The 12,595-nt window shown below is 42.1% G+C and overlaps 1 long non-coding RNA gene across 1 annotated transcript in view; it reads left to right on the top strand.

The window, feature by feature from the left end:
* Positions 1 to 10,946, top strand: part of LOC132346322 (uncharacterized) — a 66,114-nt gene extending 55,168 nt beyond the window's left edge. The window contains exons 2-4 of the long non-coding RNA XR_009496108.1: positions 2,046 to 2,242; positions 9,531 to 9,574; positions 10,901 to 10,946. This is a non-coding gene — a long non-coding RNA (uncharacterized lncRNA). The remainder of the gene's footprint in view (positions 1 to 2,045; positions 2,243 to 9,530; positions 9,575 to 10,900) is intronic.
* The last annotated feature ends 1,649 nt before the right edge of the window (positions 10,947 to 12,595 follow it).

Genomic DNA, 12,595 nt, shown 5'->3' with positions numbered 1-12,595 from the left:
GATTGGGGGCAAGAGGAGAAGGAGACAACAGAGTATGAGATGGCTGGATGGCATCACTGACTCAATGTATGTGAGTCTGAGTGAACTCCGGGAATTGGTGATGGACAGGGAGGTCTGGCGTGCTGCGATTCATTGGGTCGCAAAGAGTCGGACACGACTGAGCGACTGAACTAAACTGAACTGAAAAGATGATACTGTGAAAGTGCTGCACTCAATATGCCAGCAAATTTGGAAAACTCAGCAGTGACCACAGGACTGGAAAAGGTCAGTTTTCATTCCAATCCCAAAGAAAGGCAATGCCAAAGAATGTTCAAACTACTGCACAATTGCACTCATCTCATATGCTAGCAAAGTAATGCTCAAAATTCTCCAAGCCAGGCTTCAACAGTACATGAACTAAGAACTTCCAGATGTTCAAGCTGGATTTAGAAAAGGCAGAGGAACCAGAGATCAAATTGCCAACATCCATTAGATCATAGAAAAAGCAACAGAGTTCCAGAAAAACCTCTCCTTCTGCTTTATTGACTACACCAAAGCCTTTGGCTGTGTAGATCACAAGAAACTGTGGAAAATTCTGAGATGAGAATATCGAACCACCTTACTACCTCTTGAGAAATCTGTATGCGGGTCAAGAAGCAACAGTTAGAACTGGACATGGAATAATGGACTGGTTCCAAATTGGAAAAGGCTATATATTGCCACCCTGCCCATTTAACTTATATGCAGAGTACATCATGGGAAATGCTGGGCTGGGGAAAGCACAAGCTGGAATAAGACTGCCGGGAGAAATATCAATAACCTCAGATATGCAGATGACACCACCCTTATGGCAGAAAGTGAAGAGCAACTAAAAAGCCTCTTGATGAAAGTGAAGAGGAGAGTGAAAAAGTTGGCTTAAAGCTCAACATTCAGAAAACAAAGATCAAGGCATCTGGTCCCATCACTTCATGGGAATTAGATGGGGAAACAGTGGAAAGTGTCAGACTTTATTTTGGGGGGCTCCAAAATCACTGCAGATGGTGACTGCAGCCACGAAATTAAAAGACACTTGCTCCTTGGAAGAAAAATTATAACCAACCTAGACAGCATTTTAAAGAGCAGAGACATCACTTTTCTGAGAAAGGTCCATCTAGTCAAAGCTATGGTTTTTCAGTGGTCATATATGGGATGTGAGAGTTGGACTATAAAGAAAGCTGAGTGCCGAAGAATTTATGCTTTTGAGCTGTGGTGTTGGAGAAGACTCTTGAGAGTCCCTTGGACTGCAAGGAGATCCAACCAGTCCATCCTAAAGGAGACCAGTCCTGAATATTCGTTGGAAGGACTGATGCTGAAGCTGAAACTCCAATATTTTAACCTCCTGATGTGAAGAATTGACCCACTGGAAAAGACCCTGATGCTGGGAAAGGTTGAAGGCAGGAGGAGAAGGGGACGACAGAGATGGCATGACTTACTCAATGGACATGAGTGAGTAAGCTCCGTGAGTTGGTGATGGACAGGGAAGCCTGGCGTGCTGCAGTCCATGGGGTCGCAAAGAGTTGGACATGGCTGAGCAACTGAACTGAACTGTTGCCTAAAAAACATCTTTTAATAATAGGCTTTATGAGATGTATAGAAAAAGAGATAAATAGAAAATGCTTTCCCTAGATCTGAAGCTGTCATTAAAAAAGAAGACAAAGAATATATTGTCCTCATTGCATTTTTGCTGAGAGGATCAGTTTTCAAAAATGTCTGAAAAAAAGTAAAATTAAGACAACATGGGAGGCTTATTGTGCTTTCTACCACTCAGAATATACCAGCAATTTACATAATGGCTCTTGGACACCAAACTCTGCAAGCTCTAATATCATTGAACTTAGCTCCCAGTGTTCCCCCCTCTCCTCAGTTTATCTCCTTACATTATAGAGAAAATGTTATAATTCAGAAACCCCGTTCAGAAACAGTCAAGTTAACCCATCACTTCTGAAACATTAAACTTAACTCCTATTATACTTCTGACTGTTGGAGATAATATCTAAGTGGTTGAGGTTTCTCTTTTTCTTTTACAGGTGTGAGAACGCCTGACTTTCACGGGCCATCGGTGGTGATGGGGCTCAGAACAAAGAGCGAAGCTGGGTACCAGTTCATCGATTCCTCCTCCTCTGAACCATGAGTCCAAAACTCCTCAGAGGGGCAGGTCATCTGGTCTTCAATGACATAAAATTCCCACACACAGTCCCAGGAGGAGAATTGGTGTTTGAGGGCTGTGAGTACCAAGTCTCTCCACTTTCTAAAGCAGAACAAAAGAAAACACAATCTAATCCAGCGATATGAGGAAACACTAACCAACATCATTCTTAATATAAAATACACCTCAGTAGAGTCAGGATGTCAACCCAGGTGGTCTTTGTTTTTAACCAGTCTACTTAGTTGGCTCTCGTTCCCTAATGATAAAATAGTGGCATATTTTGTATAACTCAGTATTCTGAAATCACAATATTTTCTCAAAATCTGCTTTTACTCTTATGTTGCTGATTCTGGTTACTGATATAACCCATCTAACCCATCAAACCAGATACCCTCATGTGTGTTAATTCCCTAAGGATAATCTATCACTTTTATCTATCAATTCTATTTCCTGCATGTCTCTCAGTCTTTGCTCTCTCATCTATTGCTTCTGCTATAGCCTAGTCAGCTCTCCGTGGGCCCCTGCAACAGCCTCCTCCATAGAGGCTGTCACTTCTTTCATATCCTTTATCCATTACTTCTCTGACGATCCTAAAACACAAGCTAATCATACTATTCCCACTAAAACAAAACAAAACAAAGCAAAACCCTCTCATTATTTCCCAGCCTCTATATCAGTGTCTTTCAGGCTATTTCTCCATGAACCAACAACATATTAGTCATTCTAAGGATCTTTTAAAAAGTACAGATTTGTGGCTGCCACCTTGACCCTAGTGAATCAGAATTTCTGGGGATGGGACTCAGGAGTCTGAATTTTGTTAAGTGCTTGAGGAGATTTTTACATACACTTGAAGTTAGAGCAGTACAGATCTGCTGAGGAAATTCCCGATCCACTGCAGGGGTATAAAGGTCCCGGGATCCCATCTTACCTATTCCCCAGTCTCGGCTCCTGTTGCCTCTCTCATTTCCGGTCCTGCAGTACTCCAGCTCCCACTGCAGGGGTATAAAGATCCCGGGATCCCATCATCCCGTCTTACCTATTCCCCAGTCTCGGCTCCTGTTGCCTCTCTCACTTCCGGTCCTGCAGTACTCCAGCTCCCACTGCATGGGTATAAAGATCCTGGGATCCCATCTTACCTACTCTCCAGTCTCGCCTCCTGTTGCCTCTCTCTCACTTCCAGTCCTGCAGTGCTCAGGCCTGCAGTGGCTGCACTGAGCCATCTGCATTGCCATCGCGTGTGTTGCCGCCTGTCTCCTCTGTCTTGAGAGTTCTACCATCTTCTCTCACACTGCCCACTCCATGAGGCCTTCCTTGAATAAACCATGCCAAACAAATGACTCCGCTCCTCCTTATCCCTTTGCCCCATGACAATACCTTCCAGATGGCACTTTAGCTACTTGTTTACCTGTCTCCTCACATACACTGAAAACTCCTTGAAAGTAAAAATCTGTCTTTTTCAGATTTTACTTCTATTTCTACCATAGAGCCTGAACAAGCTGCATGAATGATACTGAGTTTAAAAAGTTCCATGATCACTTTGCATTAGGAGAGAGCAGTAGGAGTGGGTATCTTTAGAGCTGACATTCATGCCAAGAAATGGAGCCTCATCACAGACCACATCCAGGTCATCCTTTTCCTGCCTAAAGCCAAAAAGGCCTGTTAAAACTTCCCCACTGCTGCGTTCAGGGTCAGTCAAGGTGAAACTTCTTGGCAAAGCTGTGTTTATCACAGTTTCTTTTTCTGTAGAGTAAAGGTTTTAGACAGAAATTGAAATAATATTTGAAATACAAGTCTGTGTAATTAGCGTAGAAAGCCTACACCTTGAGAAACAAACTTTGAGCCACTGAAGGTAGGAATGCTGGACACTGTATTAATTAGGCTGTTCTGTAAATATATGGTGGAAACTAACTTGAGCTAGTTAAGTGAAAAGGAAAAGCTTATAATGATATCAGAGTATTTTACAAAACTCAGGCTTAAGAATGCAGCTGGAGATGCAGAACAACTTGAACTAAGGACATGAACACTGTTGGGAATCCACCCCCTGCTGCCCCCCGCTGCTCAGCATTGCTCCATTCACCGCTCTGGCTATATACAATGGAAAGCATGGTTGCTGTAACTTCTGAGCTTTAGACCACATAGTTGTAGACTCTTAAGTATTCTGAAAGAGATGGGAATACCAGACCACCTGACCTGCCTCTTGAGAAACCTGTATGCAGGTCAGGAAGAAACAGTTAGAACTGGACATGGAACAACAGACTGGTTCCAAATAGGAAAAGGAGTACATCAAGGCTGTAAATTGTCACCCTGCTTATTTAACTTATATGCAGAGTACATCATGAGAAACGCTGGGCTGGAGGAAGCACACGTTGGAATCAAGATTGCGGGGGGAAATATCAATAACCTCAGATATGCAGATGCTAATGCTAATGCTAAGTCGCTTCAGTCATGTCCGACTCTGTGTGACCCCATAGACGGCAGCCCACCAGGCTCCCCCATCCCTGGGATTCTTCAGGCAAGAACAATGGAGTGGGTTGCCATTTCTTCTCCAATGCATGAAAGTGAAAAGTGAAAGTGAAGTCACTCAGTCATGTCTGACTCGTAGCAACCCCATGGACTGCAGCCTATCAGGCTCCTCTGTCCATGGGATTCTAGGCAGGAATACTGGAGTGGGGTGCCATTGCCTTCTCCGATATGCAGATGACACCACCCTTATGGCAGAAACTGAAGAGGAACTCAAAAGCCTCTTGATGAAGGTGAAAGAGGAGAGTGAAAAAGTTGGCTTAAAGCTCAACATTCAGAAAACAAAGATCATCTCATCAGGTTCCATCACTTCTTGGGAAATGGGAAAACAGTGGAAAGAGTGTCAGACTTTATTTTTTTGGGCTCCAAAATCATGGCAGATGGTGACTGCAGCCATGAAATAAAGACACTTACTCCTTGGAAGGAAAGTTATGACCAACCTAGATAGCATATTAAAAAGCAGAGACAGTACTTTGCCAACAAAGGTCCGTCTAGTCAAGGCTATGGTTTTTCCAGTAGTCATGTATGGATGTGAGTTGGACTATGAAGAAAGCTGAGCACTGAATAATTGATGCTTTTGAACTGTGGTGTTGGAGAAGACTCTTGCGAGTCCCTTGGACTGCAAGGGGATCCAACCAGTCCATTCTAAAGGAGATCAGTCCTGGGTATTCATTGGAAGGACTGATGCTGAGGCTGAAACTCCAATACTTTGGCCACCTCCTGCGAAGAGTTGACTCATTGGAAAAGACCCTGATGCTGGGAAAGATTGAAGGCAGGAGGAGAAAGGGACGACAGAGGGTGAGATGGCTGGATCGCATCACTGACTCGATGGACATGGGTTTGGGTGGACGCCGGGAGTTGGTGATTGACACGGAGGCCTGGCGTGCTGTGGTTCATGGGGTCTCAAAGAGTCAGACACGACTGAGTGACTGAACTGAACTGAACTGAAAGAGATCCTCACTGAACTCTCAGGGGAGCAGCTCAATAACCCAGTTGAGTCAATGACCAAGTTTCTTCGGGTTAATTCAGTGTGACTGGCAACACCAGCAGAGACATATTGGAACAAGGTGCCCCAACTAGTTATGTGAAAGGGAGAGGTAACTAGAGTGAGAAATCCTGTAAGTGATCACCAGCAAGAACAAGCTCATTGATGCTGGAAGCAAAGAGGATAGTTTATATTGTGGGTAATCCAAATGGGATATATGGAATGGGACAACTGAACAAGAAGAGCCAGACCAGGACTATGCCAGAGGCTGGGCCAAAATCTCCCCTGGTAAAAGCCTGTACCAATAGCACAGTGAGGAACTGACTGTTAGGGCCACGGTTGTCTGTTTGTCATTTATCATTTGCTGCTATGTCTGCTACAGTTAAACATTTGTATGCAAAATAAGAAGTCTGTTGCATAGAGCAGTTTTAGTTTTTAACTAATCCTTGTGTCATCTTTTTAAAGCCATAAGTAAAGAAATCTTTTTAAAGAGAGCAAACATGTAGAAAACAGTAAGAAATCTAGACTCCGTTATGCCTGACGGATACTGCAACGCACTGGAAGGCACTTGCGTTAGTCTGCTCGGGCTGCCACTTCCGGTCTCTTTCTTCTGTGTCCACATTTCCTCTCCTTATAAGGACACGGCTGATGCTAAGTCTCTTCAGTCGTGTCTGACTCTGTGCGACCCCAGAGACAGCAGCCCACCAGGCTCCCCCATCCCTGGGATTCCCCAGGCAAGAACACTGGAGTGGGTTGCCATTTCCTTCTCCAGTGCATGAAAGTGAAAAGTGAATGTGAAGTCGCTCAGTCCTGTCTGACTCTGTGCGACCCCATGGACTGTAGCCCACCAGGCTCCTCCATCCATGGGATTTTCCAGGCAAGAGTACTGGAGTGGGGTGCCATTGCCTTCTCTGTATAAGGACACTAATCATATTAAATTAGGGCCCTTTCTAAAGATCTCATTTTAACTTAAGTCTTTAAAAACTTTATTTCCAATCACAGTCACATTTGAAGTACTAGGATTTAGAACTTCGACATATGCAGTTGGAAGAAGGGAACATCAGAGACATAAGTCAGCCCATAACACTTGAAATGCAAACTTTTTAAACTCTCAGATATATTATTTTATTGGTCTTCATGAAAAAATTTTAACATTGCAAGGAGACTTGCATTGCTATTATCTCAAGTGAACAGATAAGAAGGCTGCAGGTAACAGTGGGCAGAATCATGATCCCAGACAAATGCTCAGTCCCCAAGATCACAATGCTTCCACAAGCTGTCACTTCCACTAATCTCAGCGAGATGCAATTACAAGCTGCTGAGTCCAGTTTGGGCAAGGCAGAGTGGGACTGTAGTGGGACAGCTGCTCTAAATACTGTAGAATAGGAATCTGGACTTTGGATAAGTTAATTGGTATGAAGAATGGGGGAAAAGGACGTTAAGTGCCTTGAAATATAGCTGAATGCCTTGTCATCTGGGGTTTGCTTGGCTATTTTTCACTGAGGCTGTTCAAATCCAACTGAAGGCATTCCAGACAGATTCTACCCAGAAAACTCTCATTTTAAAAAGTGCTGACATGGCCATGGGCATTGCTCTTGAGATGTAGGCAGATCTGATACTCGTGCACCTTTTTGTAAAGTCCTGATCCAGCTCTAAGTATAAATTGGATTTGCCTGTCTCAGAGTCACCCACCTGACAGGCCCCCAAAACACAATTCTGATTACGTCTTAGCAGTATTCCCAGAGGTATCTTGTTAGAGCAATCACAGAACCATTTGAAATCAAGGGGAAAGTCCTGGCAAATGAACTACTGAAATAATTGTACTTTACAAGGCTTCCATGGCCCAGTTTGCTGTAGCACTGATGAAAAACAGAAACTTCAGAATGGAATCCTAATGGACTACAGGCTTGGGATGGGGGTAAGATTAGGCAACAGAGTTCTGTTTCAGAAATCTTGTCATGCTTTTGGACTGAAAGTCAACCTGTTGCCTCTAAATTATGAAACAGCGGTCACTGCTAGCACCTACTGTTCAGCTAGATGCAATCTTTCATTTTAGTCTGCATCCTACTTCTTAGGTAATGGGTCTCAGTGAAAAGTTTATGGCCATAAAAATACGAAATAATGTCATTTGCAGAAACATGGATGGACCTAGAGATTCTCATAATGACTGAAGTAATTCAGACAGAAAGACAAATAATGTGATATCGCTTATATGAGGAATCTAAAAAAAGCCTACAAATGAACTTATCTACAAAACTGAAATTGAGTTACAGATAAACTTATGGTTGCTAGGGTGGGTAAGGGGGGGATACGGGCTTCCCAGGTGATGCTAGTGGTAAAGAATCTGCCGACCAAAGCAGGAGATGGAGAGTGATGTGGGTTCAATCCCTGGGTTGGGAAGGTATTTCTTGCCTGGAGAATCCCTTGGATAGAGGAGTTTGGCGGGCTACAGTCCATGGGGTTGCAAAGAGTCAGACAAGACTGAAGCGACTTAATACACACACACACTCAAGAGGGATATAAACTGGAGGAGTGGGTTGACACATACCCGCTACTATATATACAACAGAACTAATACGCACCTACAGTATAGCACGGGGAGCTCTACTCAGTACTCTGTAATGGCCTATATGGGAAGAGAAAGAACGGGAAAAGAGTGGATATATGTATACGTATAGCTGATTCACTTTGCTGTAATACAACATTGTAAATCAATTATACCAATACAAATTTAAAAAAATTTTAGTGTAAAAACTAAACAAAGCAACAATAACAAAAAAGAAAATGTTATGGCCAATTGCCCACAGCTCACCATCAACAGGAATGCCTTTTCATCTCTCCCTTGTCCCTCACCTTGTCCCACACCCCAAGCTAACTAAATTGCACTGAAAAGGAGACTGAGCTCCAGTTCAAATGTTGGGTTGAGAGCAACATTTCCCTCCAGTCTTTCTCTAAGACTCCATTGAAATAAAATTTTAGGGGCACACAAGGAATAAACATATGCAGCAACTTGAACAAGAGTGAGGTGGTGATTATTAGTGGATTGATGGATTTCAACAAATATATGAAAGCCAGAAAATTGAGCAATATGTATGGCCTCACACAGTAAACACACTCCTGGGACACATGTCAGAGAAATTCTCACTTAGGTCTACAGGGAGCATGTTCATGGATGGTTCTTGCACACGAACACAATGGCCATTTAAGGTAATGGGAAGCAGGAAGAAACTTTGGGAAAAGATAATTAAAGAGGAGTGAGAACATTCTATGAAACACTGGGCAGTAACAAATAGAAAAATTAGACATAGAATGAGAATTTATGAGAAAAGTAAAAACGAGGAAGCACAATGTTATCTGTGTAAAGACTAACACACAACAGAGCATATTATTAACAATTCATGCACATTTTGAGGATATGTAAATACATTACTGCAGGTACCTACAGGGAAGAGACAGATGGAAAGGAATGAAAGACTACAGAAGAAGGGAAAAATATAATAATAGAGGGTACTCATTTAAGTTACTAGTAACAATGTACTCTGCATAGCATGCCTGGGAGCCTACAGGAAAGATACACTGAGTGGTATGGATTGGATGAAACAGGGAAGAAGCTACATATCAGAATGGAGGGTCAACAATCTATGTACTATAACATCAAAATGATCTCACATATTTATACTCCTACATTTATTTATATACATATAAAAATTACTTGAAGATGCACTCTAACTTTTCAATATAAGCAAGTCTAAATAATTTCATTTTTCACTATCGTGCATACATTGTTTAGATTAAAAATTAAGAAAAAGAGGGGCTGTAATACACTGAGAAAAACTCAATTTACTCTCTTTTTTTTCAAAGGAAAAAACCACACACAAATAGGGAAGAGAATGCCTGAAGGAAATGTAAGTTAAGATTTTAACATGTGGAGTGCCTACAATCTTATTTTAAAACTTGACTTTCTCTGTATGTTTTAAGGAATAACTCTGAAAACACAAGAAGAGGCTCTGAAGAGCAGCTGCCACGGGGCAGCCATTCAGGACATTGGTTTGGGAATTCTATAAACCCTATAAAAACTTGGGTTTCTTAGGATCTGAAGGTTACTGGATTTTTTTATTCATGAAAGTCTAGCCCACCAGCAATATGAAGTTTCTACTCTGTGAGAGGAAAATACTGCTAACTGAACCCATCATTAAATTGGAGAAAACCTAGAACTCCAGTGGAAAAACAGTTTTATTGATTCCCCGCATTTGCCACTGAGCTACCCGCAGCAGCTCTCATGACCTTACACAGCTAGGTAGAGAATTTGCTTTGTTGTGTGATGGTTGCAGCCAGATCTTCCTGTCTAGATGAAGATTCCACACAAATCCCAGGAAAACAAAACAAAGGGTGAACTGCAAATAATTCCTGTGGGTCATCAGGATGGCTTTTTGCTTTAATTGCAATTATGTTATGAGCATTCAGCACTAAATAGGGAAATAACACAAAGACACTAACTTAAGTAATACTCAGACAGCTGACAGATACTATATACACTGTACACTGAGTAGAGAAGACAATTAAGGTCTTTAAAGAAAAGAAACAGTTGCTTCATGACACAAAGACTAAATGGGTAAACTCTTAAAGCTCCTTTCCTTTCTTCTCTGGGCACTACCTCAGGGTGGCATTCATGAATCATTTTGAAAGATTTCCAGTAAAACTTTATTCCATATTTCCAAAGCAAAGACTATTTACAACATGAGAACTGTACACTAAGTTTAGAACATCAAAATAGAAAATTAAAGCCAAATAAAATGATATATGCAAATGCATCCATTTTAACAGTTAAAACTAAGTTGTTGGGATTTCCCATTTAATTTTCGGGGGACCTGAGCATTCACAATTCATTTCACAATCATCTAACTCTCATGAGGCATAAAGGGACAGGAGTGGAGTTTTTACAGAGAGGTCTAAAAAGTGCAATGACTCTAACCTAGAAATTAGCTTTAGCAAATAATAGTATAATAATAATAAATTTTCCAAATAAAAACTCTTGGTTAATCCTAGTTCAAGTACAGGGTACTGAAGATAATCTATTTAAATAGCTATGTTTATGATAAGAAATTTTTGTGTTTCAAAATTTGTTCTTTTCAATGGGAAGTTCTGTGATTAAGACTTAGAATGAATTTATTCTAATTAGCTTTTCTGTCAGCATAACCTTGAGGGATTTTCTTTTTCTATTTTTTTCTCAGCATGAAGTCCTGCTGGAACAAAATTAAATTTGGTGAGATTTGGGAATTCAGTTGTGCTTTTCCTTGAAATTTGATCATTTAACGTCAAACCAAATGGAAAACCAGCAGCTTTCCAAAAGCAGAGAATTTTCTAATTGCAAAGACAAGTTAACCTACAGATTCAAAGCAAGTCAGGCCTTGGCCCAGCTCTTTATTGTACTGATGATTCCTGCTGCCTGTGTGATTTCACTGAGAACATAATTGTTGATCTACAACAGCAGACAACCCTATGGTGTGGCCTTCAGATTATGGCCAGCATGGGGTAATCCCAAGGCCAGGAGGGGGATGTCATCCACATGGAGTGAAGAGTCATCACAATATTTATATAGTTATCATGGTACATCGACATCAGATCCTCTGCAACAACACTGTAAGACGTTTAGTCACCAGGAAAGTCATAACTCAAGCAGATGATGACTAGGCAAAACAATCTGCATGCACAGCTCTTAGAGTACCCTCTGAGTAGAAGGTTCTGGGGCATGGCTTTGGCTCTCATGCCTTCTGAGGCTGCTTTATGGTGCTGATTCTGGGGATGCTGCAGAAACCATCATTTTAATTCGGAGACAATCTGATGGGGACTAAAAAGCACTGTTCTCCAAGCTTGCAGAGAGAAATATTTTTTTTCTTATGCAGTATACATTCTAGGTGGGAGTGCCAGAGATGAAACAAAAATAACTATAAAGGTAATATCAGGTGGTTTCAGTGCTATGAAATGGAGAACCCCTGGGGGTAGCAATTTGCCAGGTAGAGCCAGAAGGCAGTGGAGAAAACAAGTAAGGAAGACAGTGCTATGGATGTGACAGGCAGGAAGAAGAGGGGTATCTCAGGGCGCTGTAACTTAGGCATTACTGCCAACTGGGGCCAGATAACTCTGTGTCACAGAGGGCTGGTCTGTGTCCTGCAGGATGTGAGCAGTGTTTCTGGCCGCTCTCCAGGAACATGTCCGGAGCACACCCCATCTGTGACAACCAAAAATGTCTCCAGATATTGCTGACAATCCCTCGGAACATTTGAGACTCTCTAGTTGAGAACAGCTAGCTCACATAGGGTCTTAGAAGCAGGAGAAATAGGCAAAATATTTAACTCACGCAGCAAGAGCACTGGCCACTCAGACCAGGCATCCTCTATAAATAATCCACAGAGCTGTACCAATGCATCCTGGGTGAATATCAGCCCTGCTCCAGCTCACGATAAGGAGTTTGAATTATATTATAATTGTGATAAAAAAGCTATAGTAGCAATTCCTATTTGTCCATTAAAACAAAAAGTGACATGATTTCTTTTATGTTATTCAAAAAGACCGATTCAGCTGCTAAGCAGAGAACAGATTTCAGGGCAGGGAGCAGGAGAGGACACAGGGAGATGGGGAGGAGGCTGCTGAAGAGGTCTACATGCAGATGCTGGTGGCTTGGGCTAGGCTAAGAGCGGTGGGGACAAATCAAAGTGACCACAATACATTCGAGACATGGAGGGCAACTGAGAAATGAAGGGTCATAACTAGGTTTGGGGAGAAGGCAATGGCACCCCTCTCCAGTACTCTTGCCTGGAAAATCCCATGGACGGAGGAGCCTGGTGGGCTGCTGTCTATGGGGTCGCACAGAGTCAGACATGACTGAAGCGACTTAGCAGCAACAGCAGCAACTAGGTTTGGACTTA

Source organism: Bos taurus, chromosome 10 (assembly GCF_002263795.3).
Source record: "Bos taurus isolate L1 Dominette 01449 registration number 42190680 breed Hereford chromosome 10, ARS-UCD2.0, whole genome shotgun sequence".
Taxonomy (NCBI): Eukaryota; Metazoa; Chordata; class Mammalia; order Artiodactyla; family Bovidae; genus Bos; species Bos taurus.
Note: the sequence above shows the minus strand (reverse complement) of the source record. Positions and strands in the feature narration are given on the sequence as shown.